Source organism: Cervus elaphus, chromosome 30, assembly GCF_910594005.1.
Source record: "Cervus elaphus chromosome 30, mCerEla1.1, whole genome shotgun sequence".
NCBI lineage: Eukaryota > Metazoa > Chordata > Mammalia > Artiodactyla > Cervidae > Cervus > Cervus elaphus.
This window is the reverse complement of record NC_057844.1, coordinates 22736061-22763999: the sequence shown is the minus strand read 5'-3', so window position 1 is coordinate 22763999 and position 27939 is coordinate 22736061. Positions and strand designations below refer to the sequence as shown.

General features: G+C 48.4%; 1 long non-coding RNA gene across 4 annotated transcripts in view; it reads right to left on the bottom strand.

Annotated features, from left to right (window-relative positions):
- LOC122686838 overlaps positions 1–27939 on the bottom strand; it is a 127111-nt gene that overhangs the window by 20043 nt on the left and 79129 nt on the right. The window lies entirely within an intron of this gene.

The window sequence follows — 27939 nt, the reverse complement described above, 5'->3', positions numbered from 1 at the left end:
GGGCTTATTTTACATTTGCATTGACTTCAGTTTCCTTTTATGTGCAGTTAACAGATCATTCGGTTGGGTTTACATATCCTGTTATTTATTATTAAATGCAGACAGCCTCTGAATGGGGCTTTTGTCTCAACAATTTACTATGCTTTACATTCATTTTTTAAAATCATATTAATTTTTAATCTTCAGTTTTTATTTTACCCTACAAGTCAGACTTCTTGATTCAACAGGTTAAAGACCAGCGATCGCATGGAAATGTGAAGAGCCCCTTAATAGGCAGTTACTATGAGCTGAGTTTCAGAATGCATCATCAAAGTCATTTATTTCTTCTGCTAAGAGACCTCCCAAGCCCTGCCACGCCATCCACACACTCAAGCCACCTTTCACCGTCCTGCCCCAGCCCTGCCGTGCAAAGCCGAGTCACAGTCAGAGACACGTCACAGACAGGAGAGAAAGCCACAAAGGTCTCTGGTGACGTCCCAGGGCGGTCAGAGTCCAGGCCGGGGCACCCAAAAGGATTGTGCATGCGCACAATTGTAAAACGATCTTCTGCCAGCGATCCAGCAAAGAACCTCGGGCTTGTGGACTTTGGACCCAGAGCCGGGCTGTGAATGAGGCCAGACACAGCCCAGAGCCAGCACTTCCTTCCCGGCCATGCCCAGATCCTATGTTTTCCTTTGTGATCATCACAGATTCACTAAAGGAACTATTTTTTCTCAAGCACACGTTTCTGAGAAGTCATTAGCTCCATCTCTTTGGCTTCTAGCAGTGGATGTCACAAAATACACCCTTCCATTTTCCAAACTCCCAGAAAGATATAAGTGTGATTGCAGAATGAGAATGCCTGCGAGAGACAAGGAGAAGAAAAAGGCTCCGTTATGTCAGCAAGCCTAAAAATAGCATTTGCTGGTTATCATAGGCTGAGAGGGCTTGGGAACATTGGCCTCATTCCCCAAACTCCAGTTAACCAAACATCCTGGAGATCAACTGCCCATACGTTTTCCACAAAGCCATAAAAGTCACAGCCATGGGGAGCTGGGTTGATCATCACCTTTGAGATGATCCGTGCCGCCCTCTGCGGGACCATCCATCACAGATGAAGAACTGTGACAATGTCATTTATCGACATTAGACCATCTCCCAAGAACCACTCAAGCATCTCCTTTAATCCCCCAATGGCCCATCAGAGTGGGTACTTTATGACCCACATCTGATACATGAGGCTCTCAGACTGGCTAAGTACCGTGTCCAGTGCCACCCTTTGTTGAGGAAGTAGCTGCACCCAGATCTCCGCCGTGGTCCCTGGAGCTCTGAAACACTGCAGTATCTCAGCAGCTTCTCCAGCCACCGAGGCTCTGTGAACTTCCAGAACTCCAGAATCCCAGTGGGATCCTGATCGTCTTTAGGATGGAGCTTCCCATCCCCTATCAGAGCAAATCACACACAGTCCCAGAGAAAGTCGCGTCTGCTTCCACTTCAAGCCCAACACAGCAACTACTTCTCAATGTCCGTGTTAAATCATAAAATGCCAGAGTGACAGGGGGCTTCTGAAGATGCCTGGCCTCCAACCTTCATTTTAGAAATGAGAACGCAGGACCCAGAGAGGTGAAATGGCTTTTCCAAGGTCCCCTGGCTAGAAGGCAGAGCAAGAAGTTCTGATCTGCAGTTAAAAGCGGTATGCTGCTTTACTGATGCCATTCCTATTTCCCTCACTGAAAAAATGCAGCTGGACCTGGAACCTGATGTTAGGAAGAGATAGGAAAGACCATCGTCCTTTCCTAAAAAGAATTCCCTCTCCAGCTCAGATGATTAACCTTTCAGAGGCTTGATTTTTATTCCAGAATTTAGGGAACATGTAGCTCACGGGTATAATGTGACTTCACTTGAAAAAGGTCAGTTCCCTCTTCAGGGCTTCCGAGCCCTGAGCAATTTTGTAATAATGCTGTACATTTCTATGGAGCATTTTCCACTAGTAGGGTGGGAGCATGAAGATTTACTGTCTCCCAGTTGTATTTTGAAGTGATGGGTCAGTTGATGAACAGATCCCTGAGTTGCAAGCACAGGAGATTATGTGGAAAGTAAGATGCAATAAAGAAAGCTGAAAGAAAGCCGAGAGCTGAAGAAATTTATAAAGAAAGCTGAGCAATGAAGAATTGATGCTTTTGAACTGTGGTGCTGGAGAGGACTCTTGAGAGTCCCTTGGACTGAAAGGAGATCAAACCAGTCCATCCTAAAGGAAATCAACCCTGAAGATTCATTGGAAGGACTGATGCTGAAGCTGAAACTCTAATACTTTGACCACCTGATGCGAAGAACTGACTTATTGGAAAAAACCCTGATGCTGGAAAAGATTGAAGACAGGAGGAGAAAGGGACAACAGAGGATGAGATGGTTGGATTGCATCACCGACTCGATGGACATGAGTTTGAGCAAGCTCCGGAAGCTGGTGATGGACAGGGAAGCCTGGTGGGCTGCAGTTCATGGGGCTGCAAAGAGTTGGACACAACTGAGCTACTGAACTGAACTGAACTGAAGATGCAGTAAGTAAAAGGACTCAGACCAGCTCCTCACTCCAAGGGATTTAGAATCTTTGAGAGTTTCTTTCTCCTTTTTTCCTCCACAAAAACTAGCAGCCACAGGAAAACAGAGCTATCTGCATTCTTTGAGCTAATTAATTACATCTAGAGAAAAAAGAAAGTGGAAAGGGGGCAAAGTGAGGTGAAATGAAGTGAAAGTTGCACAGTCGTGTCTGACTGTTTGCAACCCCATGGTAGTCCATGGAATTCTTTAGGCCAGAATACTGGAGTGGGTTGCCATTTCCTTCTCCAGGGGATCTTCCCAACCCAGGGATCGAACCCAGGGCTCCCTCATTGCAGGCGGATTCTTTACCAGCCGAGCCACAAGGGGAAAAAGGGGCTAAATAGGAAAACAAATGAGAGGAAGAGAGAAGATGAAAGAAGGTGATCAGTGCCGCCTCCAGGGAATGTTCTAGTAGAGCAGGGTTATTTACAGATACAGACAGGGAGGTCCTCCCAGTCCAGCTGGGGGCAGAACCCCCAACACAGACCCAATGGTGAGGAGCCAAGCTCCAGTCTTTCGGTCAGGCAGTGGGAGCCAAAGCCTGTTACAGCAAATGCCCCAGGGATTCAACATTTACCTGGCTGGATCCTGTGGGCTAAGTCCTTACCCCTCGGCCAAGAGAGAGACAGACGAGTAAGGACAAGACGACCCCTCAGTAGCTGACCAATGGGCACTCAGGACAAGGAACTAGGACTGAAGCCTGTCACCAGAACTGGGGCCCCAGGGACTTGCATCTTAGAGGGAAGCCGGAGTGCATGGATGGGTGGGAATCAGGTCACCAGTGCAGGGCTGGACCAGCAGCAAGGCTTATATGAGGATGGCATGCAGTACATTGGCTCAGAATTTACTAAATCCCTTTTGCCCATGGTCAAAACTGGTTCCTGGGACTTCCCTGGTGGTCTAGTGGTTAAGAATCCACCTGCCAGTGCGGGGGACACGGGTTTGATACCTGGTCCGGGAAGATCCCACCTGCTGTGGGACAACCAAGCCCATGTACCACAACTACCGAGCCAGTGTGCCCAGAGCCTGTGCTCCACAAGAGAAACCATCACAGTAAGGAGCTCTCACACCACAAGGAAGAGCAGCCCCCACCGTCATAACTGGAGAAAGCCCGAGCACAGCAAAGAAGACCCACCACAGCCAAAAGTAAGTGAATAAATGTCCTTTAAAAAAAGGACTGATTCTAGAGACTCTGTCAGGGGCTTCCCAAGTGGCTTGGCAGGTAAAGAATCCACCTGCAGTGCAGGAGACACAGGAGACATGGGTTCCATTCCTGGGTCTGCAAGATCCCCTGGAGAAGGAAAGAGCAACCCACTCCAGTGTTCTTGCCTGGACAATCCCATGGACAGAGAAGCCTGGCAGTCTACAGTCCATGGGGTCACAGAGGGTTGGATACAACTGAGCAACTGAGCATGCACTCAGAGACCCTGCCAAGGTTGCATGGGCAAGGAACAGGTTGGAGTCCGGGGACTCGAGGTGTGAAGGAAAAACAGGGGAAGACATGTGTGAGTGGACGAACACAGGAGGATGGGGACGTGTGGTGACTGAGGGTCAAGGCCTATGACACTGAAATGGACCTTGTCAAATGGAAGCCCTTCCAGAACCAAAGAGCTCTGAGTGCAGCAGGGCCCACCCTCCAGGCAAAACAGGGAATGGTTAAAGAAAAGCTGAGACTGTTTGGGCTGAAAAAGAGAAAATTCAGCCCAAGGGAAGCAGGAGATGAATTCAAAACATTTAAATGCCACACGAAAGCCTAGATGCTTTCTGTGTGTCTAGTCAAACAGAACTGAGCCCAGCGGGTGGAATTCCCAGGGAGCAGTTTTTAATCTCAATAGAAGGAAGGCATTTGTGCTGCCTGCCTCTGCTGGTTCCAGGAACTCATTCACTCCGCAACCATTCAGCAAGCACTGACTGCTCCGGGGACCCATACATCCTGGTCTGCCCCACACAGAGCCGGTGGGTGCTGTGGTATCAATTCGCATCTGGTCAGCCCCTCTTCCTCTCAAAGAGTCCTGGTTTGCATAAGTTACATGACTCCCTTCTCACTGAGCACCTGCTATATGCCAGGAATTGGACTGAACACTGAAGACACAATTAAATACAGTCCCTGGCTTTGTCAAGCTGATAGTCTAGCTAGAAAAGGAGATACTGAAAGAACAAATTAAAATCTAATGTCGCGAGGGCTGTATAAACAGAAGTGCTGGAGGGTGGAGATATTCATTTGAATATCAAGGATGAAAAGGCGCTCATGGCTCTTTCAATGCCACCTTCTCCATTCACTCATTTACTGAACACTCGCTGATCAAGGGCCTGTGCCAGGCTCTGTACAAGGACCACAGATAGCGCTTTGCTAAGTCACTTCATGCTGTGCTTAGTCGCTCAGTCATGTCCGACTCTTTGCAACCCCGTGGACTGTAGCCCCGCCAGGCTCCTCTGTCCGTGGGATTGTCCAGACAAGAATACTGGAGTGGGTTGCCATGCCTTCCTCCAGGGGATCTTCCCAACCCAGGGATCGAACCAGGTCTCCTGCATTGCAGGTGGATTCTTTACTGCTGAGCCGCTGGGGAAGCCACTGGCCATGCTGACCTGCAGTCAAATAAAAGTCCTACAACTTTCCACAAATGTTACTGCTAAGCTAGTATTTGCATTGATTTCTTTCTAATTTGTGTTCCCACAGAACTGTTACTAGTAAGTAATATACTACTATTTCCTACATTATATTTTATCTTATTAGTTTATGATTGTTTAGTGTTCAGAGACACATAGATCTTTGAGTCCAGTCCCTGTACGTGTTACAGATGCGGTTACTGATGTACAAAGAGGTCAAATATTAATCTTAAATCGCAATTCACTGCATGCCAGTCTGTCAGGATATACACACCATTCTCCTCTAGGGAAACATGGTGGCATTTGTTAACTATTTCTCTCCCTTTCACCTTGAATGCTACTAGAAGGGAGGACCTGCCCTCTAGAAAATAGCCCTACTTCCAGAATCTTCCAGTTTTCAATCCATTCTCCATACATAACCACGAATGCTATGTTTTTGGGGAAAAAAAAATGTAACAGCACTTGTTAACATCCTATAAAAGTCCCCCATTGTGTAGAGGCCCAGGCTCTGTAGCATGCCTTAGGAAACTCTGCTTACCTCTCTGGTCTGATGTTCTATTATTTCTCCCCTGATGCTCTATCTTGTCACTTTGAATGCGTGTCCTTTCCAGTTATGCCACCTCTGGCCAATACCCCCTGAACTTCTACCTGCAGCTTCCTCTTTTTGGAAGGCTATTCCCCCACTCAACAGACTCTTGGTTCCCACTTTCAGACTTGCTTTCACAATGAAGTCTTCCCCCAAATTCTCACCAAAGACACCACCACCCAGCCCCACCAACTCAGGGCAGTAAGTACACCTCCCCTCTCACTGTACTTCCAGAAACACCCCAATTCCGCAGCATCTGTGTGCAGGTGATGTTTCTACTGTCTAATCTGTAGAATGACTCCCTGGAGGATGGCATTATACCTGCCGTCTAGAAAACATTCAACACTGATTCATTAATTTGTCCAACAAATATCACCTGAACCCATTTGATGCTAGGCTCTGGCATAGGGAGTGAACAAGATCTATGAGGTCCTGCCCTTATGCACCTTACAGAAGATAAACATTCCCTAAAACAAGATAGAACAATGGCGTATAAGGAGTGATGTAAGACATGTAATACTGCAAGCTCTGGGCACATGCAGGAAGGAGCCTAGACCAGGGGTCATGGAGGGCCTCTCTAGAGAACTCACATTTAAGCCAAGAGGAAATAATTATCCAAGTGAAGAATGAGACTGAGACTAATTTATCAAGCTTGCTTCATCTCCAAATGGCCCTTGCTACCATTTCTTTAAAGTCACTACTGAGGACAGGAACAGGGCTTCCCCTGGTGGTTCAGATGGTAAAGAATCCATCAGCAAGTCCCACTGCTGGGCATACACACCGAGGAAACCAGATCTGAAAGAGACACGTGCACCCCAATGTTCATCACAGCACTGTTTATAACAGCCAGGACATGGAAGCAACCTAGATGTCCATCTGCAGGTGAATGGATAAGAAAGCTGTGGTACATAGACACAATGGAATATTACTCAGCTATTAAAAAGAATGCATTAGAATCAGTCCTGTTGAGGTAGATGAAACTGGAGGCTATTATACAGAGTGAAGTAAGTCCAAGAGAAAAACACCAATACAGTATGCTGCTGCTGCTGCTGCTGCTAAGTCACTTCAGTCATGTCCGACTCTGTGCGACCCCATAGATGGCAGCCCACCAGGCTCCTCCATCCATGGGATTCTCCAGGCAAGAGTACTAGAGTGGGGTGCCATTGCCTTCTCCGCCAATACAGTATATTAACGCATATATATGGAATTTAGAAAGATGGTAACAATGACCCTACATGCAAGACAGCAAAACAGACAGAGTTATAAAGAACAGAATTTTGGACTCTGTGGAGAAGGCAAGGGTGGGAAGATTTGAAAGAATAGCATTGAAACATGTATATTACCACATGTGAAATAGACTGCCCGTCCAGGTTCAATGCATGAGACAGGGCGCTCAGGGCCGGTGCACTGGGACGACCCTGAGGGATGGGATGGGGAGGGAAGTGGGAGGGGGCTTCAGGATGGGGGACACATGTACACCAATGGCTGATTCATGTCAATGTATGGCAAAAAACAATTCAATATTGTAAAGTAATTAGCCTCCAATTAAAAGAAAAAAAAAAAGAATCTGCCTGCCATGCAGGAGACTCAGGTTTGATCCGTGGGTTGGGAAGATCCCCTGTGGAGGGAAGTGGCAACTGGCTCTAGTATTCTTGCCTGGAGAATTCCATGGACAGAGGAGCCTGGTGGGCTATAGCCCATGGGGTGGCAAAGAGTCAGACATGACAGAGCAGTTGAGTACGAGGACAGGAACAAAGATGGAGGTCTGTGGAGTCCATAGAATCTATAGAACCTCCACTAATCAGTATCACAGAGGCCATGACGAGAGGTGACATTCAAAGTATTTACCAGCCAGTCATCATGGGCACCAGCCATAGGCAACCAGGCTATGCACCCCTATGAACCAAGGCTACATGCCAGCCCTGGGCAGAAAAATCCAACCTGCCCTGCTTCTACCTGGAAGAAGGCAGAGCCGTGGCTCTGATCCACCTCTTTTTGTAGATGGTTTTATTCTGCATACGGTGACACCTGGCATACACGTGGGACGGGACAGCTGGATATTTCCCTAAGCGTGCGTTCTGCCGCTCTCTCTCTGCAGCCACGGTCTCTCTCCCAGGACGGCTCTCTCCTGAGTCAGCTACAATTGCTGGCTGCTGTCTCCACAAATCCTTCCCCACGTAATGCTCCTCTAATACCCAGAATGAGTTCAAAAGTGCCCAGTGTCTGCCTTTCTTGCTTGAGGCTTTCTCTGCCTGACTCCCGGTGGACGGAGGAATTCTAAACATGTGTCTGTGGGGAGGCTGCGGGCGTGTCAGATCACATGTCTTACTGGGGGCTATGTCCCGAGAGAGACCAGAGGGAGATGCTACCTGAGATCCTGCCACGAAAACAGAAGATGGAGAAGATAGATGTAGTCTATCGACTTTTTAAGACCTTAGACAAGTAACATATAAACAGTATTAAGCATAAGAAAACCACCTCAAGTTTTCAGCAGCTCTACAGTAGTAAAGAACGTGTCTTGGGTTCATAGTAAGACTCTCTTCTGAGATGCAGCATGTGTGTTAGCCACTCAGTCGTGTCTGAGTCTTTGTGACCCCATGGACTGTAGCCCACCAGGCTCCTCTGCCCATGGAGTTTTCCAGGCAAGAATACTGGAGTATTGTCACTTTCTACTCCAGGGGAATCTTCCCGACCCAGGGATGGAACCTGTGTCTCTGGCCTCTCCTGCATTGGCAGGTGGGTTCTTTATCACTACTGCCACCTGGAAAGTCCCGCTGCCTAAGGTACTGCTCAGCATTTCCGACCCTGGTTGAGTGGTAAGGACTCAAGAGGCTGCAGCCGATCTGAACTTAAACAGAGCCCATTCTGACCTTGATCCCCAGCGACCTGGTGCTTGTGAGCTGAAGCGAGTAAAGAATTGTGGATTATATCACAGTCCTCCTGAGACCCAAGGCCAACTCCCACCCCTGCCTCCTTCTCAGAGGCCCTGGCCAGGTCAGCTCCCCCCGCCCCCAGACTCCTAATTCGCATGGTCCCCAGAGAAGGTTTTAGTTGCTTCCAAGACTAGGCTACTTCGGGGTGTGCTTGGAGTCAGCTCCAGGAGACAACTTAAGCGCACAACCGTCAAAGTCGCCCCAGCATTTTCCTTGGTCTCCCTGGTCTCAGACAAGATCCTAGAACTCTGGGACCCTCTGATTCCTCCTCTAAAAGATGTAATAATAGGAGCTGGCCCAGAGAGCTGTTGTGAAAATCAAAGGTTTGCCCCCTGTGGCCCCCACCCTCATTCCTCACCCCACCGCCCCCAGGGAACAGGGAGCCACAGGTCGTGGGGGAAGGTGTGCGGTAACAAACGTACCACCTGCCCAGTTCTCTGGTCCAGGAAATCTGGTCACATTACCCCACTTGTTAGTTACTTGTCCCAAAAAGACCAGGCAGACTGCACGCTCAGTCTCTGCCCCACTTGGCTTTGCCAAATGGGTGACTAATGCCCCCAAAGCAGCTGGTGAGGTTGCCAACTGGCTAACAGTCCCAGCGTCCCAGGTGGAGCCCCAAATACATGAAGGGTAGGAGCAGCACACCTCTGATTTAAGGAGATGCTGCCAGTGACACCGCATTCCTCCTCTCTCCCTCTCACCTTCTCTACCTTCAGCACTTCTGTAAACCCTAAAAGCCATCTGAAAACCCCCACCCTGGACGGCTGCCTCCTCCACTGAAAGTATGACCCTGGGGACCGCCGGGTGGACCAAGGCCGTGAGCCCCCAGACACTGAGCCCCTCAGGCCACTGAGAGGTAACGTCATCCGCACCTTCCCAAATCTTGGGCAACAAGAACATTCAAGAGACAGCTCGCACCAGTTCCTTCCATACGACTTGTGGTTTTTTTTTTTTTTATGTTTTCCTGCTTCCTATCTAGATGAATAGAGGGGCCTCCAGCTGTTGCCGTCAGTCAAATCGCCAGCATTTCCTTTCTGGGAGTACATTTTTCCTGAAGCAGCATTTTCGCACCAGATGCATTAGGGCTTTTTATCGCCTGGCAATATTTGTTATCCAAAGGGCTGAGTAGCACAGTTCCCATCCAGCAGGTTATATTTATTTGTGGCTCTCAGTCAATGGTCTCACTCTAACCTGTGCTTTAATCACACAAAATGGCTCGAAATGAGAAAGCAGGGGCACTATTAGGGTTCACAAATTCTTAGTCACCAATCTCTGTCTTTCTCTTTTCACTAGCGTCTGTCCCCTCCCCCCGCCCCCAACTTTTTTTTAAACTCCAGAACTAACTTTTCAAAGAATACACTTCCTGGGTGCATAGCAAGGGTTCAGTAAATATTTGCTAATATGATTTAAATCACTGGCCATGGGAGAATATTACAGAAAGTGGCAATGCTCATCAAAGACTTTTAGGCCCTTCACACAGAACAAGCCCTGCAGTTTGTAGATGGGGAAAGTGGAGTACCAAAACCTGAAGTCATTCACCCATGTTCCCATGGGCTATTTTTTATTTATTTGACTGCGGTGGGTCTTCACTGCGGTGTGTGGGCTTCTTGTTGCGGGGCATGGGCTTTAGTTGTTCCACAGTAAATCTTAGTTCCCCAGCCAGGGATTGAACTCGAATCCTCTGCATTGGAAGGCGAATTCTTAACCACTGGACCACCAGGGAAGTCCCACCACAGGCTCTTTATTGTTGTCACTGAGAATTTCAGACCCACAAGATAACAAGATTATGACAAGGTTCTCTCCAAGGTTCCAACCAGAATATGATGCTGTTTTGCTATATTACCTTGACCCTAGGAAACTGGTTAATACAACCTTCTCATTTCAAAATTGGGAAACTTTTTCTTGCATCATTAACAGATTTTTTTAACTTTTTTATTTTCTATTGGTGTATACTCAGTTAACGACACTGTGACAGTTTCATGAGAACAGTGAAGAGACTCAGCCATACACACACATGTGTCCTTTCTCCCCCAAACTCCTTTCCCACCCAGGCTGCCACATAACACTGAGCAGAGTCCCCTGTGCTATACAGTAGGTTAAAACTGGGGGATTTTTTAAAAGCTGGCAAATCAAACACTAGAATGTCTTTGTCCAAGACAGCTCATTCGAGATTTGGCAAATGTGGCAAGCCAGATGATCACCTGGAATGATTACCTGGGTGAGGTTTTCAATATATAATTTCCCTACCAAATCCACCTCTGGGCTTGGCAAGCCTTGAGACTCTGTCTGTCGATTGCCGGCTGGGGGAGGGCGAGCGCTGTTTGTTTTTGTTCGTTGCGTGTTCTCCCGGGGATCCTGCTGCACCCCAGGTTTGGAAACTGTAGCTCTGATCAGTGTCCACGGCTTCATCACCCATGTGTGGATGGCGTGGAGCGTGTACTAAAAACTGAGGAGGACGGCACACTGGGGTTTTGGAATCACAGCTGAAGTCGGCCATCAAAATGTGAGTCCGAACCACTAAACCCCCGATAATAATAACGGGGACTACAAATCCCACTTGCTGGCCGTGGAAGACAAGTTCGTCTGAGTCCCAGCTGCCTGGCCCGGGAGGGCACCCTGGAGCGCTGTTGCTCCTGTGAACAGCTGGGGAAGCTGGGGCTGAAACCTCAGGCCACAGCCGCCGCCCAAGTGGAAATCACCAGGCAAGTGTAATTTAAAACCTACACATTTAAGCTGAGACGAGCTCTTGTCAACATATAGTCCCGGCACTCTATCTCTCTGCTGGCTCCAATTCCCTCTCACCGCCTCCTTTCCAAGTAATTCCCTGAGTTCTGGGAATGTCCGGAACTGTCCATGGCCAGGCCTGGGACCGATTTATCCTGAGTCAAGCCGCAGCGCATGCTTTTCGATTGGTTTCGGTAACTAAGCAACCTCCTTGTCACTGGGGGTAATGACCTGACTCTCATTCCAGTGGCGGCAACGCGACGCGGGCCCCGGGGTGAAGGGTCACCAGGGCGGGGCTGGTGCCAGCCTGGGGGTGAACCCCAGCTGCGCAGTTGCCTTGTGTCAATCATTGAGCTTTTGGACGTAAAATGGGGGTGAGGGTCAGCTCCCCAGCCACTCATGATTTGAGATAATGTATATAAAGCACCAGGTTGCTTTTACTTAACATCAGCCCAAGAGCCAGAAAGCGCTGGCAGCAGGGAGTGAAGTGTGGGAGAATCACACAGCCCCTGGGAGGGTCCAGCCACGGCCAGAGTGACGGAAGAGTGATGATTCCACAACCCTCCCGGCCCCCGGCTGCCCCACAACCCTTTGAAAAGCTGCAGACACAGCTGGGCCTGGGCTTTCGTTGCCCGGGTGGCATTGGGAAACCCGATGTGTCATTTCTCCAAAGCCCGGAGCATCCAGAAAGCGTAAAGCCTGGCCAGGGTGACCAGCCCCAGCAAGGGCCCCGTCAGTGTCAAGGGCTCCCTGAGGCCACGGCCTTCCCAGTTGCTCCAGCACTTCATTTACAAGCTCTGTTTGGGACTCAGGGCCAACACAGCTGGTCCTTCCTCCACTCCATTATGCCCACTTGACGTGGGATTTCACTCCCACTGAAAGGCACTTTCGGGGCTCAGGGGTGGAGAGGGAGCAACCACCAGATCAACACATTTGCTCACAAATAATCTCAGCCAAGAGGAGCCAAAAAGTCAGAAAAAGTGGTCCTGCTTACTCGAGCATTCAAAGCTTTCTATTTAAAAATGAGGAAGGGTTGGCTTGGTCCAGGGGATTTAAAAATAAACTGGAAATCAGAGTAGGGACTCCTAAGGCAGGATTTACCGACAGTTCTCTATGACCAGGGGCCTACGAACCTCAGTTAGCCCTCAAAATCCTCCTTCAGAAAAAGGGAGGAAGGGAGAGGGTTATCTTCGTAAACCCAGTGCTAATGAAGCTGGGTAGTTCAGAGAACTAGTCCCGGCTAATGAACAGCATGGAGCCACTCATATTAGAGGTGGGGACAATTTCTCACAGCCACAGGAACCAGACAGGGCTGTCAGGACACAAGGAAATAAGACACAATCCTCACCAGAGGCCAAGCAGAGAGGAGGGTGTCCCCAACACCAGAAGGGAGAGTCCGTCAAGGCTCACCTGGGGCTGCCTTGCGCCAAAAGGGGTGCCTGGTCTCCTGTTCTGAAAATCTGTTCTCAGACAGCTCCGAAAAGTCACATTCCAGGACCTGGACATGCATGAACATTTTTACTCTTTTTTGTCTTTTTTAATCAGTCCAATTCTGACATCCAGTTTCATGCTGTAGCAATACTTTTAAAGACGTTACGTATCTTTTAGCAATTCCACAGAAAACAAGATCCATTTTACTTCAATGTCTGTTGTTCCAGACAAAGTTCTCGGTCCAGTACCTGAAACTAACATTTCTAATATAAGCAGAAAGAAAGAATATATTGAAAGGCTATTGTATAGCCTTTTATATACTTGAAATTTATGCTACCAAAATTTTTCTACTATGAAGATGTGGTGAAAATTCTATGAAGAATTTTTCTACTATGAAGATTTTTCTACTATAAAATGTAATATCTGATATTGTTGTTTTAGAAGTTAAATCATGTCTATCTTTTTTTGCAGCCCCATGGACTGTATCCTGCCAGGCTCCTCTGTCCATGGGATTCTCCAGGCAAGAATACTGGAATGGGCTGCCATTCCCTTCTCCAGGGGGCATTTTTACTTATAATCCATAAAGTGTTCGAGGGAGGGGAGGACTAGGCAGAAGGGAAGTGGTGCCCAGAAGGGCCGAGCTGACCAGAGGTGTCAAGAGCACAGATGTCAACAGCACAGTCCCCTCACAGAATCCCAGCCTGCTCGCACACAAGCTATGCAAGCAGGACCCTGAACCCGAGGAGCCCGGATCTTGGATGGGCTTCTGTTCGGCCCTGTGTGGACAGTGTTTGAGGAAGGAAGAAGGAGCCCAGACTTGGAATCCAGAAGCCTGGCCAGGGTTTGGCTCTGGCTCCACTGACCGGTCTGCTGCCCAGCTGAACGTCCCAGACCTCTCTCTGCAGCCTCTGAATCAGTGAACTCTGGATTTCCTTTAGCGGAACTATGACAAGAGTGCTTCCCAGGTGGCGCTAGTGGTAAAGAACCCGCCTGCCAATGCAGGAGACGTAAGAGACGCAAGTTCCATCCCTGGGTCAGCAAGGTCCCCTTTAGGAGGGCATGGCAGCCCACGCCAGTATTCTTGCCTAGAAAATTCCATGGACAGAGGAGCCTGGTGGGCCACAGTCCATGGGGTCGCACAGAGTCTGACACGACTGAGTGATTTTGTACACACGACAAGAAGCCATCTTATCTCCCAGTGACTGAGACAAAATGTCATCTGGACCACTCACACCAGAGCCACTAAACATGCAGATTCCTGGGCCTGACCCAGACCAATGGAAACACAATCTCTGGGGGAAAAAAAGTAAGAAACCTGCACTTTAACAAATTCTCAGGTGACTCATATAGACCCTCAAGACTGAACATCATTGACTTAGAGGATAAGAGTCCAAAGTCCTTAATATAGCTTCAGGGCCCTTACAATCTGCCTTTGGAGTCCTGTTTCCAGAGTCCTCTCTGCTTCTACCTCACCTGCTGACATTTGAGTCCTCAAGCCATAGGCCAGACACTGAGCTAATTAAGTGCATCCATTTAACAAGGAAATGGCAACCTATTCCAGTATTCTTGCCCAGATAATTCCATGTACAGAGGAAACTGGCAGGCTACAGTCCATGGGGTCACAAAGAGTCAGACACAACTGAGCGACTAAACCACCATTTAACCCACAGAGCATCTCTGCAAGCAAGTGTTATCATCATCCCCATTTTATAGATAAGGAGACTGAGGCTTACAGAGGTTCAGTAACTTAGCCAAGATAACACAGCAAGTACCATGCAGAGGTCACATTCAAATTCCCATCCATGAGATTTCAGCAGTCTTGCTCTTGATTGCCATCAATATACTCACATTGTTGTTCAGTCGCTAAGTCATGTCTGACTCTTTGAGACACCATGGACTGCAGCACACCAGGCTCCTCATGCATTCCTTCAAACGTGCCCAGGTACTCAGGCCTGCGTGGCCCTGTTCAAGTTGCCCCGTGGCTTCACGTGCTTCATGCTACCCTGATCCTTTGCAAATATATAGAATTCAAATGTTTTTCCTGGCTCCAAATGTCTATGGGCTCACTAAGGAGTATTAGCTGTTCCCATCTCCACGTTCCAATGGCCTTTTGTTCTTAACTCTACTTCACCATTATTTAAATTGTATGGAAATTATTATGCTCCAGTCTCTCTTATTAGGCTTTAAAATTCCCAAGATACAGAGGGTTTTTAAGGCAGTGAAACTGTTTTGTATGACAGTGCAATGGTGGATACATGTCATTGTGCATGCGTGCCAAGTTGTTTCAGTCGTATCCAATTCTTTGGGACACCACGGACCATAGCCCGCCAGGCTCTTCTGTCTATGAGATTCTCCAGGTAAGAATACTGGAGTGGGTTGCCATGCCCTCCTCCAGGGGCTCTTCCCTACCCAGGAATTGAACTTGAGTCTCTTAAGTCTCCTGCATTGGCAGACAGGTTCTTTACCTGGGAAGCCCACATATCATCATATGTTTGTTTGTCCAAACCCATAGAACATACAACACCAAGAGTGAACCCAAATGTCAAATATGAACTTTGGGTAATAATGGTGTGTCCAAGTAGGTTCGGCTTCCCAAGTGACTCAGTGGTAAAGAATCCACCTACCATGCAACAGACACCAGAGATGTAGGTTCAATCCCTGGGTTGGGAAAACACCCTGAAGCAGGAAATGCAACCCACTCCAGTATTCTTGCCTGGAAAATCCAATGGACAGAGGAGTCTGAAGGACTGCAGTCCATGGGGTCACAAAGAGTCAGACATGACAGAGCATGCACATGCCCTGCTTGACATGTAGGTTCAGCTGCTGTAACAAAGGTACCACTCTGGTGGGGGATGTTGATAGTGGGGGAGGCTGTGCATGTTGGGGGGAGTGGGGGCGGTACTGGAAATCTGTGTACTTCACGCTCAACTTTATGGTAAGGCTAAAATTGCTCTAAAAACATTTATTTGAATTTTTTAAATTCCTAAGACTACGTTATCCATCTCTGCAACCACACAGCATGGCATACAGAAGCTACACAATGCATGCTGAAGGAAAGCGTGACGGGCAGGACAGCTGCTTTCATACAAGGCTGAGAAACAAATGTGAGCAAGGCCCTCCACCATGACCAGACGTGAGGAGGAAGCGAGGAGAAGGGGTCACCTAATGAAAATTTTGGAGGCAGCCTCAAAAGAAAGGAAGAGCACTATGTCACCAGTCCCAAGGATAAGCTGAAAGATGAAGACAGTTCTGCACAGGTGGAGTTTGGAGGGAGCACAAAAAAGCCAGAGTGAAGACTAGAGGTGCCAGAGTGGAGAAGAAGAAAACAGAGAATGAATGAGACCAAGGCAAACCGGAATTTCCAAAGGTGCCTTGCAAGCAGTTGTGAGCCCAGGCCATTCCCAAAGGTAAGCAGGGCCAATAGAAGGGCAGAGAGGACCCATGCTGTCAGCCCCTGAGAACAGGAAGGCAAATTCTAGGAGCATGAGGGGACTGCTCTTCATCTGAATGCGATGCAAGGGGAAAAAATTCAGCCAGTGGAATTATGCTGTAGGAACCCGGTCTGTATTGTCACAGGGAACGATTCCAAGAGACGTTTTAATGGCAATTTCGATGCCAGGAATCAAAGAGTAGGACATAGGCTTTAGAAGCAGGACAATTAATAATTTCTTTTGGAAGGCAAATCTGGAAGAAGAAGAGAAAATGAGTACTACCAGCTGTGGATAACACCATCGGGTTGACCAAGGGATGGACAGGGGACAGGAGGCATATATATTTAGAAACAAGATGGCTGCAAAAGAAACCTTGAGTGCTCATACAATTGTCCTGCAAAACCTGAGGCCCTTCCTCATATTGCTGATTCAAAGGTTAGAGAAGCTTAAGGATGACCCAGGGAAAGAAGCTGGGAAGTTACAGCCCTGCTACTACTGGTGGATCAACAGATCAGCAACAACACGAATAAGCCACAAAGTAGTTCCTGCTTGGCACCTTCAAAGGCAGCCAAGCGCTCAGCTCTCAGCCCTCAGGCCAGTCACTTCAGACTGAAAACAGCTTCATCTGGGGTTCCTCATAAGGCCACTGGATCCAAGCAGAGACTGAGACTGACAGGGTGCCCCCATAGGTTCCGGAACCAGGGAGTGACGTCCTGTATTCACACAGCACTGCAACATGCTGTGGATAAGCGGCATGACGCTCTGCCACCTGGACATGACAATATGACCAGCTAAAGAGCACCTGCTACTCCTTTTGGACAAGAATGTGCTAGAGGACTTTGTTCGCCTGTGAGCAAGGATCGGGGTGTCACAACCCAAAGTGAAGCCAGCCAGGAGTGAGACAGAGGCAATAAGTTGAGCAGGGATTTTAGAAGTGAAACTCCAAAGTACAGTCCCAAATCCCTACCTTCAGAAAATCAGGAGTTTATATATACACTGTGCATAGCTCAGTCAGTAAAGAATCAGGCTGCAATGCGGGCTGCAATGCAGGAGACCCAGGTTCAATTCTTGGGTCAGGAAGATCCCCTGGAGAAGAAAATGGCAACCCACTCCAGTATTCTAGGCTGGAGAAGCCCATGGACAGAGGAGCCTGGTGGGCTACTGTCCCATGGGGTCACAAGAATCAGACATGACTTAGCAACTACACCACCACCATGTTGATTAAATAAGAAGTTAGGGAGATCAGTCCACCCTTCTGCCACAATTCACACTAGATTTGGCACGAGACAGGCTTGCACTGGAAAGCTCTTTCACTTTCTAGCTCTGCGAGCCTGGATGAGTTTCTCACACTCCTGGGGGCTCAGTTTCCTTATCTGTAAAAAGGAGCTTAACAGTACTCGCAGTTGTCTAGGTCTCGTTAGGAATACATGAGGGCAAGCACACGCAGTACTCCTGGAGCACGCCTGGCAGAAAATTCTATGAACGGTGAGGATGCTGGAGGTGTCACTTTGTTGCTATCCTTCAGTCGCTCAGATGTGTCTGACTCTTTTTCAACCCATGGTGTCACTTTATTGCATGTTGTGAGTGCTAAGTCACGTCCGACTCTTTGCAACCCCACGGACTGCAGCACACCTGGCTGCTCGGTCCATGGGATTTTCCAGACAAGAATACTGGAGTGGGTTGCCATTTCCGTCTCCTGGGGATCTTCCCGACCCAGTGATCGAAATACTCCCCACCCAGTGGACTCAGCGGCTTATCCCTCACTGATGGAGGAGAGGGAGCAGATTACTAGACAGGCTTCCCATTCAGTGACTGAGTGAAGTCACTCAGCCCTTACGACTCAGATTTCAACAACAACTGACGATGGCCAGTGATAACTGGTCCAGAGGAGACACATGACCAAGGCAACAACCCACTGTCCAGCAGAGGGAAGATGAGAAGGACTGGATGCAGTGGGGGGAGGGGGGGGAGCACATGTCTGTGGCAAGACGGAGCCAGAAGCTTGGACAGACTATGAGGAAGTCAGGATGCAGTGTTGAGCCATGGCTGACTTTTGTTAGCAGACAGCTAACACTGGAAATTTAATTCAGAGAGGAGGAAAAATGTGATGGGAGGGAAATTATACAGTCATTAAGAGTGAGTTAGAGGGAGGACTTCCCTGGCAGTCCAGTGGTTAAGACTCCAAGTTTCCACCACAAGGTGAAGGTTCCATCCTCTGTCAGGGAGCTAAGATCCCCTGTGCTATGCGATGTAATAAATAAGTAATTTTCAAAAGAGTGAAAGAGAAGGACAGAGAGGAGGACAGATGGAAGGAGAGACTGACCAGCAGCTAGAGGGACTAATGGACAGACTGGTCAACAGAGAAGTAAGGGCTGATGGAGAATGGACAAATCTGATTGCTAAGTCTCCCTTCTTGGGTCACGTGCTGTGGTAGACACACGGCTGCTGGCGGGGGATCGGCTCCCTGACAAGGTGGGATACACACCAGGTTCAGCGAAAGGAAAGTGATGACCAACCCAGGCAGCATATTAAGAAGCAGAGACTTTACTTGGCCAACAAAGGTCCGTCTAGTCACGGCTACGGTTTTTCCAGTAGTCATGTATGGATGTGAGAGTCGGACTGTAAAGAAACCTGAGCACTGAAGAATTGATGCTTTTGAACTGTGGTGTTGGAGAAGACTCTTGAGAGTCCCTTGGACTGCAAGGAGATCCAACCAGTCCATCCTGAAGGAGATCAGTCCTGGGTGTTCATTGGAAGGACTGATGTTGAAGCTGAAACTCCAATACTTTGGCCACTTCATGCGAACAGCTGACTCATTGGAAAGGACACTGATGCTGGGAAAGACTGAGGGCAGGAGGAGAAGGGGATGACAGAGGATGAGAAGGTTGGATGGCATCACTGACTCAATGGACATGAGTTTGGGTAGCTCCGGGAGTTGGTATTGGACAGGGAGGCCTGGCATGCTGCGATTCATGGGATCGCAAAGAGTCGGACACGACTGAGCAACTGAACTGAACTGGGAGTCCAGGGCTTCCTGGTGGCTAAGATGGTAAAAAATCCATCTGTAATGCAGGAGACCTAAATTCGATCCCTGGGTCGGGAAGATCTCCTGGAGTAGGAAATGGCAACCCACTCCAGTATTCTTGCCTGGGAAATACCATAAACAGAGGAGCCAGGTGGGCTACAGTCCGTGGGGTTGCAAAGAGTCAGACACGACTGAGTGACTAATAGCACTGGCTGTCCGGTGGGTTAAGTCTCCGCACTTCCAATGCAAGGGGTATGGGTTCGATCCCTGGTTGGGAAACTAGGATCCTACATGCCATATGGCACTGCCAAGAAAATATAAAGAAAATAAAAATAAATAAAATCCACACATATTCCAGACCTCCATTTCTATTTTTCTTGCTCTGGGCCGTTCCCAGGACACCTGAGTCCTCTGTAAAAAAGGAGACAAAAAGCTGTAGTGGTAAGAAGGCTGGGGTGGGAAGAGAAATCCCCCTGCTGCCAAGCGTAGGAAGGGGAGTGACTGCAGACACCACTCTGGTGTGAGCAGTGAGCAAGCAGCCCCAGCCTCGGCCACGAGCCATCTCTGTGATTTGGCCAATTGACCTAACCTATGTGGACATCTGTTTGTAAATTTGCAAAATGAGGGGGTTGAACTGGATGTCTTCCAAGCTCGCTTGCAGGGAGGCTCACATTCTAGATTCTGTGATTCTACGAACCCATGGTTATTCATGAATATCAGACTTTTTCGCAACGCCCAAAAGGTATTAGCTGTCTTGCCAGCCATGTCAATAATATTTTATTTATTACATTACTATGATGTGGATAGGTTATTTATCTTCTCCTGGTACAACCTGTACTTGAATACAACCCCAACATGCGTAGTAAATCTCTCCTCCTTTGAACTCCTAAGGCTTTTAAATCTAGACACCTCTTAGTGTACTTATCACATTCTATTTTACGCTATGATTATTCAGGAAAGTGCCCTATGGTCCAGTACTAGATGTTAAGCTCCCTGAACGCTTCCTGGAAGCCCTGCTGCAGAAAGAAGAACAGAACTTGTGCGGCTGCTTTCGCCTCAGCAGCCCTGAGAAGCCTGAGCTATTGCTCAGGGCGTATTTGTAGGACAAGCGTGTCGCTGGGGAGGAAGTAAAAGGAACATAAATGGAGTTCATCCAATGAGTCTACAAGATCCCCATCCTTGGCTCCCCCTCCAACCCACGAAAATAGCTGACCCAAAACCTTTGCCTTGAACAGGTAGACTGACCCAAAGTCATTGCCAATGTCCCGATCTCAATGCTATTCAAGGATTTGGGAGATGTACCCAGTACATACAAGAGGGGTCATTGCTGAGTGCATTGGTGGGGGCGAGGGCAGCAGGACACCCACAATTCCCAGTCATGGAGCGTGTTCACCAGACGCTGGCAGTCACTCAAAAGGGAAACTTCTACAGAGCTGAGGGCTTCCCCAGTGGCTCAGACAGTAAAGAATCCATCTGCAATGCAGGAGACATGGATCAGGAAGATCCCCTGGAGAAGGGAGCGGCAACCCACTCCAGTATTCTTGCCCCGAGAATCCCACGGACAGAGGAGCTGGCAGGCTATGTCCATGGGGTCGCAAAGAGTCAAACATGACTGAGCGACCAACACACACGCTCAGGAGCTGAAGGACCCAGATGGTACCAGACTGGCTGGCAAAGCAGTTTCTCAGGTGAGAAAACAAAATGAGGAGGGAGAAAAAAGAGAGAGAGCAAGAAATTGCCAAGGCAGTTTCTCTCAAGGCAAAGGCCACCCAAGCCAGAGTTTCTAATCACTCTTCGAGAAAGTTTAGATGAGGACCTGGGAGTTTGATGTCAGCAAGCGCTCTGCAGGCTCTTCTGAAATGTCCCAGTGGCTGTGCCAAGCCCTCTGTCCCCTGCCTCTTTTCCAGTTCCCAACACCTCTCCCTCGGCTCCCCAGCAAGTGCTCTGGGTCCCTGTTAATAATCCGCTTCCACACAGCACCGTCCATCCTTGGCCCCAGCCACCGTCCACTCAGCCTCCAGGTCTCACACCCCCACCCAGCGCGGTCCTGGGACAGCAGGCTCCTTTGTCACCGGGCGGTCCCCAGCTTGCTGGGGTCAGGAGCTGTCTTCTCCTGCCCTCCAGCCATCCGATCACGCCTCCTGTCTCTCCCTCTCCATCTCAGCAGCCCTCCCCTCTGCCAGCTTTTACTTTTCCCGCTGATTTCCTCTTCTTTCATTACTAATGCCTCTTCTAGAAACACGCTCCGTGTTGACTGAACCAACAAATGATCCCAGGTGTCTCGCACCACCCAAGTGTCTGCTAGTCTTGAGTCTCATTAGCTGAATTTTTGTCTGTTAACTTGCTGGGCTCTTTTTCCCTTCCCTCCCATGTTTATTTGCATTAAGACAGTTCCTGAGCTCACCCTTGGGAGCGGGGAAAGGAAGTTCCTTCGGTGGAGGTTGGCTATAGCCATAGGGATGGTCCAGGGGGCCTCAAACCTGCCTCCGCTGGACAGAAGGCGTGTAATTCTCAGCCTGGCTCCAGGCTGCAGCTCGGTTCTTTCCCAGCAACTGTCCTCAGAGATGGGCAGATCTCAAGGCCGAAAAACTGCCATGGAGAATTCCCTTGGGGTATGAAAACCCCAAGGAGAGTCTGTCAGCGGGGAGGACCTCTGTGACTGGTGCCAAGAGCTGCACGCCCCGTGGTCACAGAATGCTGAAACCGGCTGCAAAGGCCAGTCTTACAAAAGTTAAACCAAGGCCACATCAGCAGGCTGTTAATGCCTCCTGCTCTCAGAGCCGACAGGAACAGGACGTCCTCGGATGACTATACCACTGTGACCGCGATTCATCCATCACAGCACAGAACATTGAGCTTGGGGCTCCGACTGGTTCCTGCAGCCTCCCTCTCTCACCTCTCATCTCGGCTCCTATTTTTGTTACCAGGCTCCTACTTAGCTCTACGGAATCGAGCATCACTTTCACTTGCACCCCTGGCCTATCTCACAGTCCCACATGTCCATTGGCACCCAGGGCATGGAGGGCCCAGGAGGTCATAAACAGCAGCGCCATGCCCCCGGCCAGCTCCGACTGACTTGTGCGTCTTGATAACCGGCATGTGTTCCAGCTGCCACACGGGTTGTCTCTAAAACATCTGGCCAGTTGTTTACGTTCCCGGCGGCTTCCCGGTGGTCAGTTCGCTGTCCTCGGCTCCCGCAGGCCTCTTAAAAAGAGGAGTCCAGCCGCCCACCCAGCGTTTCTCCCTTCTGCCATGTGGAAATCAATTAGAAACAGCCTGGCTTTGGCTGTGGAATGGGCCCCCTCCTGCCGCCCAGGCTGCTCCTCTCCTGGGTGTCCCCACATGTGCAGCCACAACTGTTTCTATGCTAATTCTTTCCATCTCCCCAGCCTGCCACCTCTTCTATGCCTTGATCTCCCAGGGCTCCCTTTCTTTGCACAAAGGTCCTGGGGTCTCCTTTGAGCTTCCCAGGTGGCTCAGCGGTAAAGAATCCACCTGCCAATACAGGAGATGCAGGAGACACAGGTTTGATATTTGGGTCGGGAAGATCCCCTGGAGGAGGAAATGGCAACCCACTCCAGCATTCTTGCCTGGAGAATCCCGTGGACAGAGGAGTCTGCGGGCTACAGTCCATGGGGTCACAGAGAGTCGGACAGGACAGCGACTGAGTATGCATGCCCTTGTGGTCTCCATTACCTTCTAAACTTACATTTTGAAAAGTCCACAGGTGTGTTTTCTCCCCAGGTTATACCCGCATGCCTCACCTGGGTTCTTGCTCACTTAGCAGCTTTCTCTTCATCTAGCTTTCCTGCCAAGCCTGCCTTCTCAAGAACTACCTAAGTACCCAACACGCACATACCACCTGGGGTTTCTGTTGGATAGAGGGCAAGTCTTCTCATCAGGCAGTTTATATCTCAGCGAGATGAACCCAAATTTCAAATTACCTTCCTGACAGTCATTTTCACTGACTAATCCACTTTTTTCTCTTAGAGACCTCCTCTCCTTGCCTCCACGCCCCCTCTCAAATTCCTTCAGTTCCCATTCTTCAGCAAAATCGTATTTGCCTTTTAAATCAGAGCCCAGAATTTTCAGGAAAGTGAAAGTGAAAGTCGCTCAGTCGTGTCCAACTCTTTGTGACTCCGTGGACTATACAGTCCATGGAATTCTCCAGGCCAGAATACTGCAGCGGGTAGCCATTCCCTTCTCCAGGGGATCTTCCCAACCCAGGAATTGAAGCCAGGTCTCCTGCATTGCAGGTGGATTCTTTACCAGCTGAGCCACAAGGGAAGCCCAAGAATACTGGAGTGGGTAGCAGCATCCATAACTAAAGCAATCCACTCTTTGTGATACATCTTTTCCTCTTTGATTCCACCCACTGCTGTGGTGCCCACCTAATTCCCAACCTCACAGCCTTGCAGGCGGGCACACCTGCAGGCAAGTAATGATGATGCAGGTGAAGAGGAGGAGGAAGACAGCTAACAGTATTTGAGCATTGCCTACGTGCCAGGCACTGCTCTAAACACTTGGCATATGAGATTCCCAAGATCTGCCCACTGCATCTTACTTCAGTTTTTCTCAACTCTTACCTATCTGAGGAGAGCCAGCGAGGTAAGCAGCAGGGGGAAGAAGCTTTAGAATAACCGATTGGATCAATGTACATATCTCTAGATGTCCTGATTCTACATGTTTTACTTTATCTCTTCAGCTATAATCTGAGCTCCTTCCTGTCTGAGTCTTCTTCATCCTGAATATAAATCTTGTTTTTAAGCTAAGAAGTTATATTTCATTTTCGACACTGCACTATAGATGATCTTAATTGCAAAACAAAAAGATGCAGACTTAGAGAACAAACATATGGACACCAAGAGGGGAAGGGGGGAATGAGGTGGGATGAACTGGGAGACTGGGATGGACATATATACAGTACTGATACTATGTACAGAGTAGGGAACTAATGAGACCTACTGTATAGCGCATTGTTCTGTGGTGCCCTAAATGGGAAGGAAACTTTTTAAAAAGAGGGAATACATGTATATGCATAGCTGATTCACTTTGCTGTGCAGTAGAAACTGACACAATATTGTAAAGCAATTATCCTCCAATAAAAATTAATGTAAAAAAATTAAAACTGCATATTTTTACAAAGATCTCTGAATTTCCAAGAATAAATCAAAAGAACAGGGAGTTGGAATAAGAATAATACATATTTTTAAGTCCTGCTCTGCCCATTACTAGCTTCGTGATTCGGGGAGCTTTTCTTAACGTTACTGAGCCTCAGTCTCCTCGTTTATAAAGTGAAAAATAATACAGACAAAGCACAGGAGGTGATGTATGTGAAGTATTGATACCCCAGGGCCCAGCATCTAGTGAATGCTCTACAAACAGCCCCTCCTTTTCTAAAAACACTTGTATTGTCTCAGGGTAGTAGGCGCATATTTCTTTGCCTTCCTATCTTTCTTTAGTGAGGTCTCTCCCAGAAATCAGGGGAAATCTCTCTACATGACATGCAGCAAAGAAATCACCGTGTCACAGCATACAAGAGGGCAGGCCACTTTAATAAGACAAGCTAACAAATGTTATATATTCTTCCCCAGGCAAGTTGCAGGCCTAAAATCTTGCCCTTTCCCCAATTTCCCTGCACCCTTCAGTGAGTTTACTTTGGGTCCTTTAATAGGATTTATCCTCCGGCTCTCCCACCAGGTTCAATGTCTTTTTGCCCCAGCCTTCTCCCTGGACAACTGAGAAAGCCAAGTCTTGAACAGTCATCCTCAAAACGTGGTCAATGGACCTGCAGCAGCCACAGCATCCGGGACCTTGTTAGACGTACAAATTCTCAGACCCTACCCTAGAACCACTAAATCACAAAGTCTGGGGGTGGGGCCCGGGAATCTGTGTGTGAGCAAGCCCTCCAGGCAATTCTGCTGCAGGCTCAAGTTGGAGAACCATTGGTTGAGATATTAACATGGGAATTTTCTCTGAACAGAATCCATGGGGGCAGTTGCAGCAATAAGGCAGCAGATCAAAGACTGTAACCTCTAGAGGCACGCTGCCCCTCAGGCATGGCCACCCATCAGGGAAGAGAGGTACCACACGTCCTCACCTAGAAGCATCCTCCCCACCCCCGGCCTCACTAGCAGCTCTCCCTGCTTTTCTAGTCTAGGAGATACCAGCACAACTGCACACATGGGCCTGCGAGCCCAACACAGGTGCTCTTATTGTTGCTTAAACGCAAGATTTACTATCTGCTCCCCACTGCACCACCCCAATCACCCTGAGACCGGGGAAGCACCTCCCACTTGCACCTGGGTTGTTTTCATTCAGCACTGAGTGGAACAGATAAATCAAAGGTGCTGTCAGTTCCCACACAGGTTACCCACTCTCCTAGCTGAAGCTGTGTCCTCCCAGCCCCCGTGAGTCTGGTTGACCAGATAGCTGAGTTACAGTTCTCCTCAATCAGCAGGAAGCAGGAGAGGGGTTAGGAACTCAGAATGTTGGCTGTAATCAGTAACCCAGAGAATGCATCCTAGCACCCTCATCCCTCCAAGGAAAATGCTCCTTGCCCAGACTGAGAGTGACCTCTTCACCCCAAATCTGGTGAACTCAATTGTCCGTAGACCCACATTTCTTCCCGCCTCCACTCCTAAGGGTCTCCTCTCACCACTCCCCACCCCACCTTTGCCCCCAACCTCATCGTCTACTGCTTCACCTTATTCTCCAGTCAGGAGAAACTCACAATCAGGTTTTTGTTGCTGTTAGTAATGGTGATGGTGGTGGATCTGGCCAATGCCCCACAGTAGGTGGGATCTTAATTTCCTGACCAAGGATCAATCCACAGCCCCCTGCATTGGAAACACAGAGTCTTAACCACTGGACTACCAGGGAAGTCCCTTACAGTCCATGTTTAAAATTAGCCAGTAGGTAACTCAGGAGACCTCAGGGGTGATTGCAGAAAGAGTTACAAAGCTGGCCTAAGACAATATAAGAGAAATGTTGGGATGCTCCTGTTACCAGAGTTTTTTTGTGGGTGAATATTTTTTTATTTACGGCTGTGCTACGTCTTCGTTGCTGCTTGCAGGCTTTTCTCTAGTTGCGGCGAGCGGGGGCTACTCTCCGGTTGCTGTGCTCGGGGAGTCTCCCTGCCGTGGCTTCTCTTCTTGTGAAGACGGGCTCTAGGGCATGTGGGGCTTCCGTGGTTGCGGTTCCCAGACTCTAGGGCACAGGCTCAGTAGTTGTGATGCAGGGGCTCAGTTGCTCTGAGGCATGCAGGATCTTCCCAAGCCAGGGATCAAAGCCGATTATCTTGCATCTCCTGCACTGGAATCTTTACCACTGTACCACCTGCAAAAGCCCTCGTAGCAATATATACACACCCTATATGTGCAAGGCCACATGGCATCAGGGAACACCCAGGACATCAGAAGGATGCTTCCACCTTTATGTAACTCTGTAACTGGGGTAAGTTATTTAACTTAGTTTCTAAGCTCTATTTTCCTGGGAATAATATATTTATTATGAAACAATAAAAGAACAATCAATATAAGGAGCCCAGTACACTCTCCACAAATCACTAGATAGATAACCAGTGTTCCCATCTTCCCTGCCTACTTGACATCCCCTCTCTAGTTTGACTGTTCTTCTTGGCTTATAGTGCTCTACGCCTATAGCAGGAGTGCTTTGTCTTGGATGCCAATTGCGGATGCTAAATCCTCAGCCTCAATCCAGCCATTCCCTGTGAGATCTTTAGAAGCTGGTTTGAGCCACAGGAGAACTTTTAAATTCTATGATTACAGTATTATTGACTATAATTTTACTTGCTAGGAGTTGTATCTGAAGCAAATGTCTCTAACTATATTTTTAAACCCTTTGTTTTGGTTGCTATTCTATTAATATGCAGCTCCAGGAGAGCTAAGAACCAGAAGGAGAGAACTCTAAGAAGGATAAAATTCTATCCCAGTGTTGGGAGGGGAGTTTGGGGGAAAACAGATATATATATATGTACGGCTGAGTCCTTTCACTGCTCACCTGAACCTATCACATCGTTAACTGGCTATACTCTAATCAAAATGAAAAGTTTTCTTAAAAATTAAAAAAAAATAAATTATACCCCAGTGTTTAATCACCCTTAGCATCATCCTATTCTTAATGATGACCTAAATCATGCTTGTCATGATTGTGCCTTATTTTCTATCATTCTCTACATGCTGTATAATATACTTGAAGATAGTCTTTGAGAAGCTTTTAGGTTTTTATCTCTAGGTTTTTAACCCTTTTCTCATAGAGGATCACATTTATCAAAGAGTAGCTATATTTCACGGGGAAGGCAATGGCACCCACTCCAGTGTTCTTGCCTGGAGAATCCCATGGACGGAGGAGCCGGGCGGGCTGCCGTCTGTGAGGTCGCACAGAGTCGGACACAACTGGAGCGACTTAGCAGCTGCAGCTATATTTCAAGCATTATGCTAAGCACTTTGCACATATGTTTTCATTTAATTCTTATCACCGTGAGCATCTTCCACACTCTATAAACATTATTATGTCCATTTTATGAATGAGTATATCATAAAGAGGTTGTGTAACTTGCCTAGGGTCACCCAGTAAGTAACTGATGGTATCAACATTTCAGCA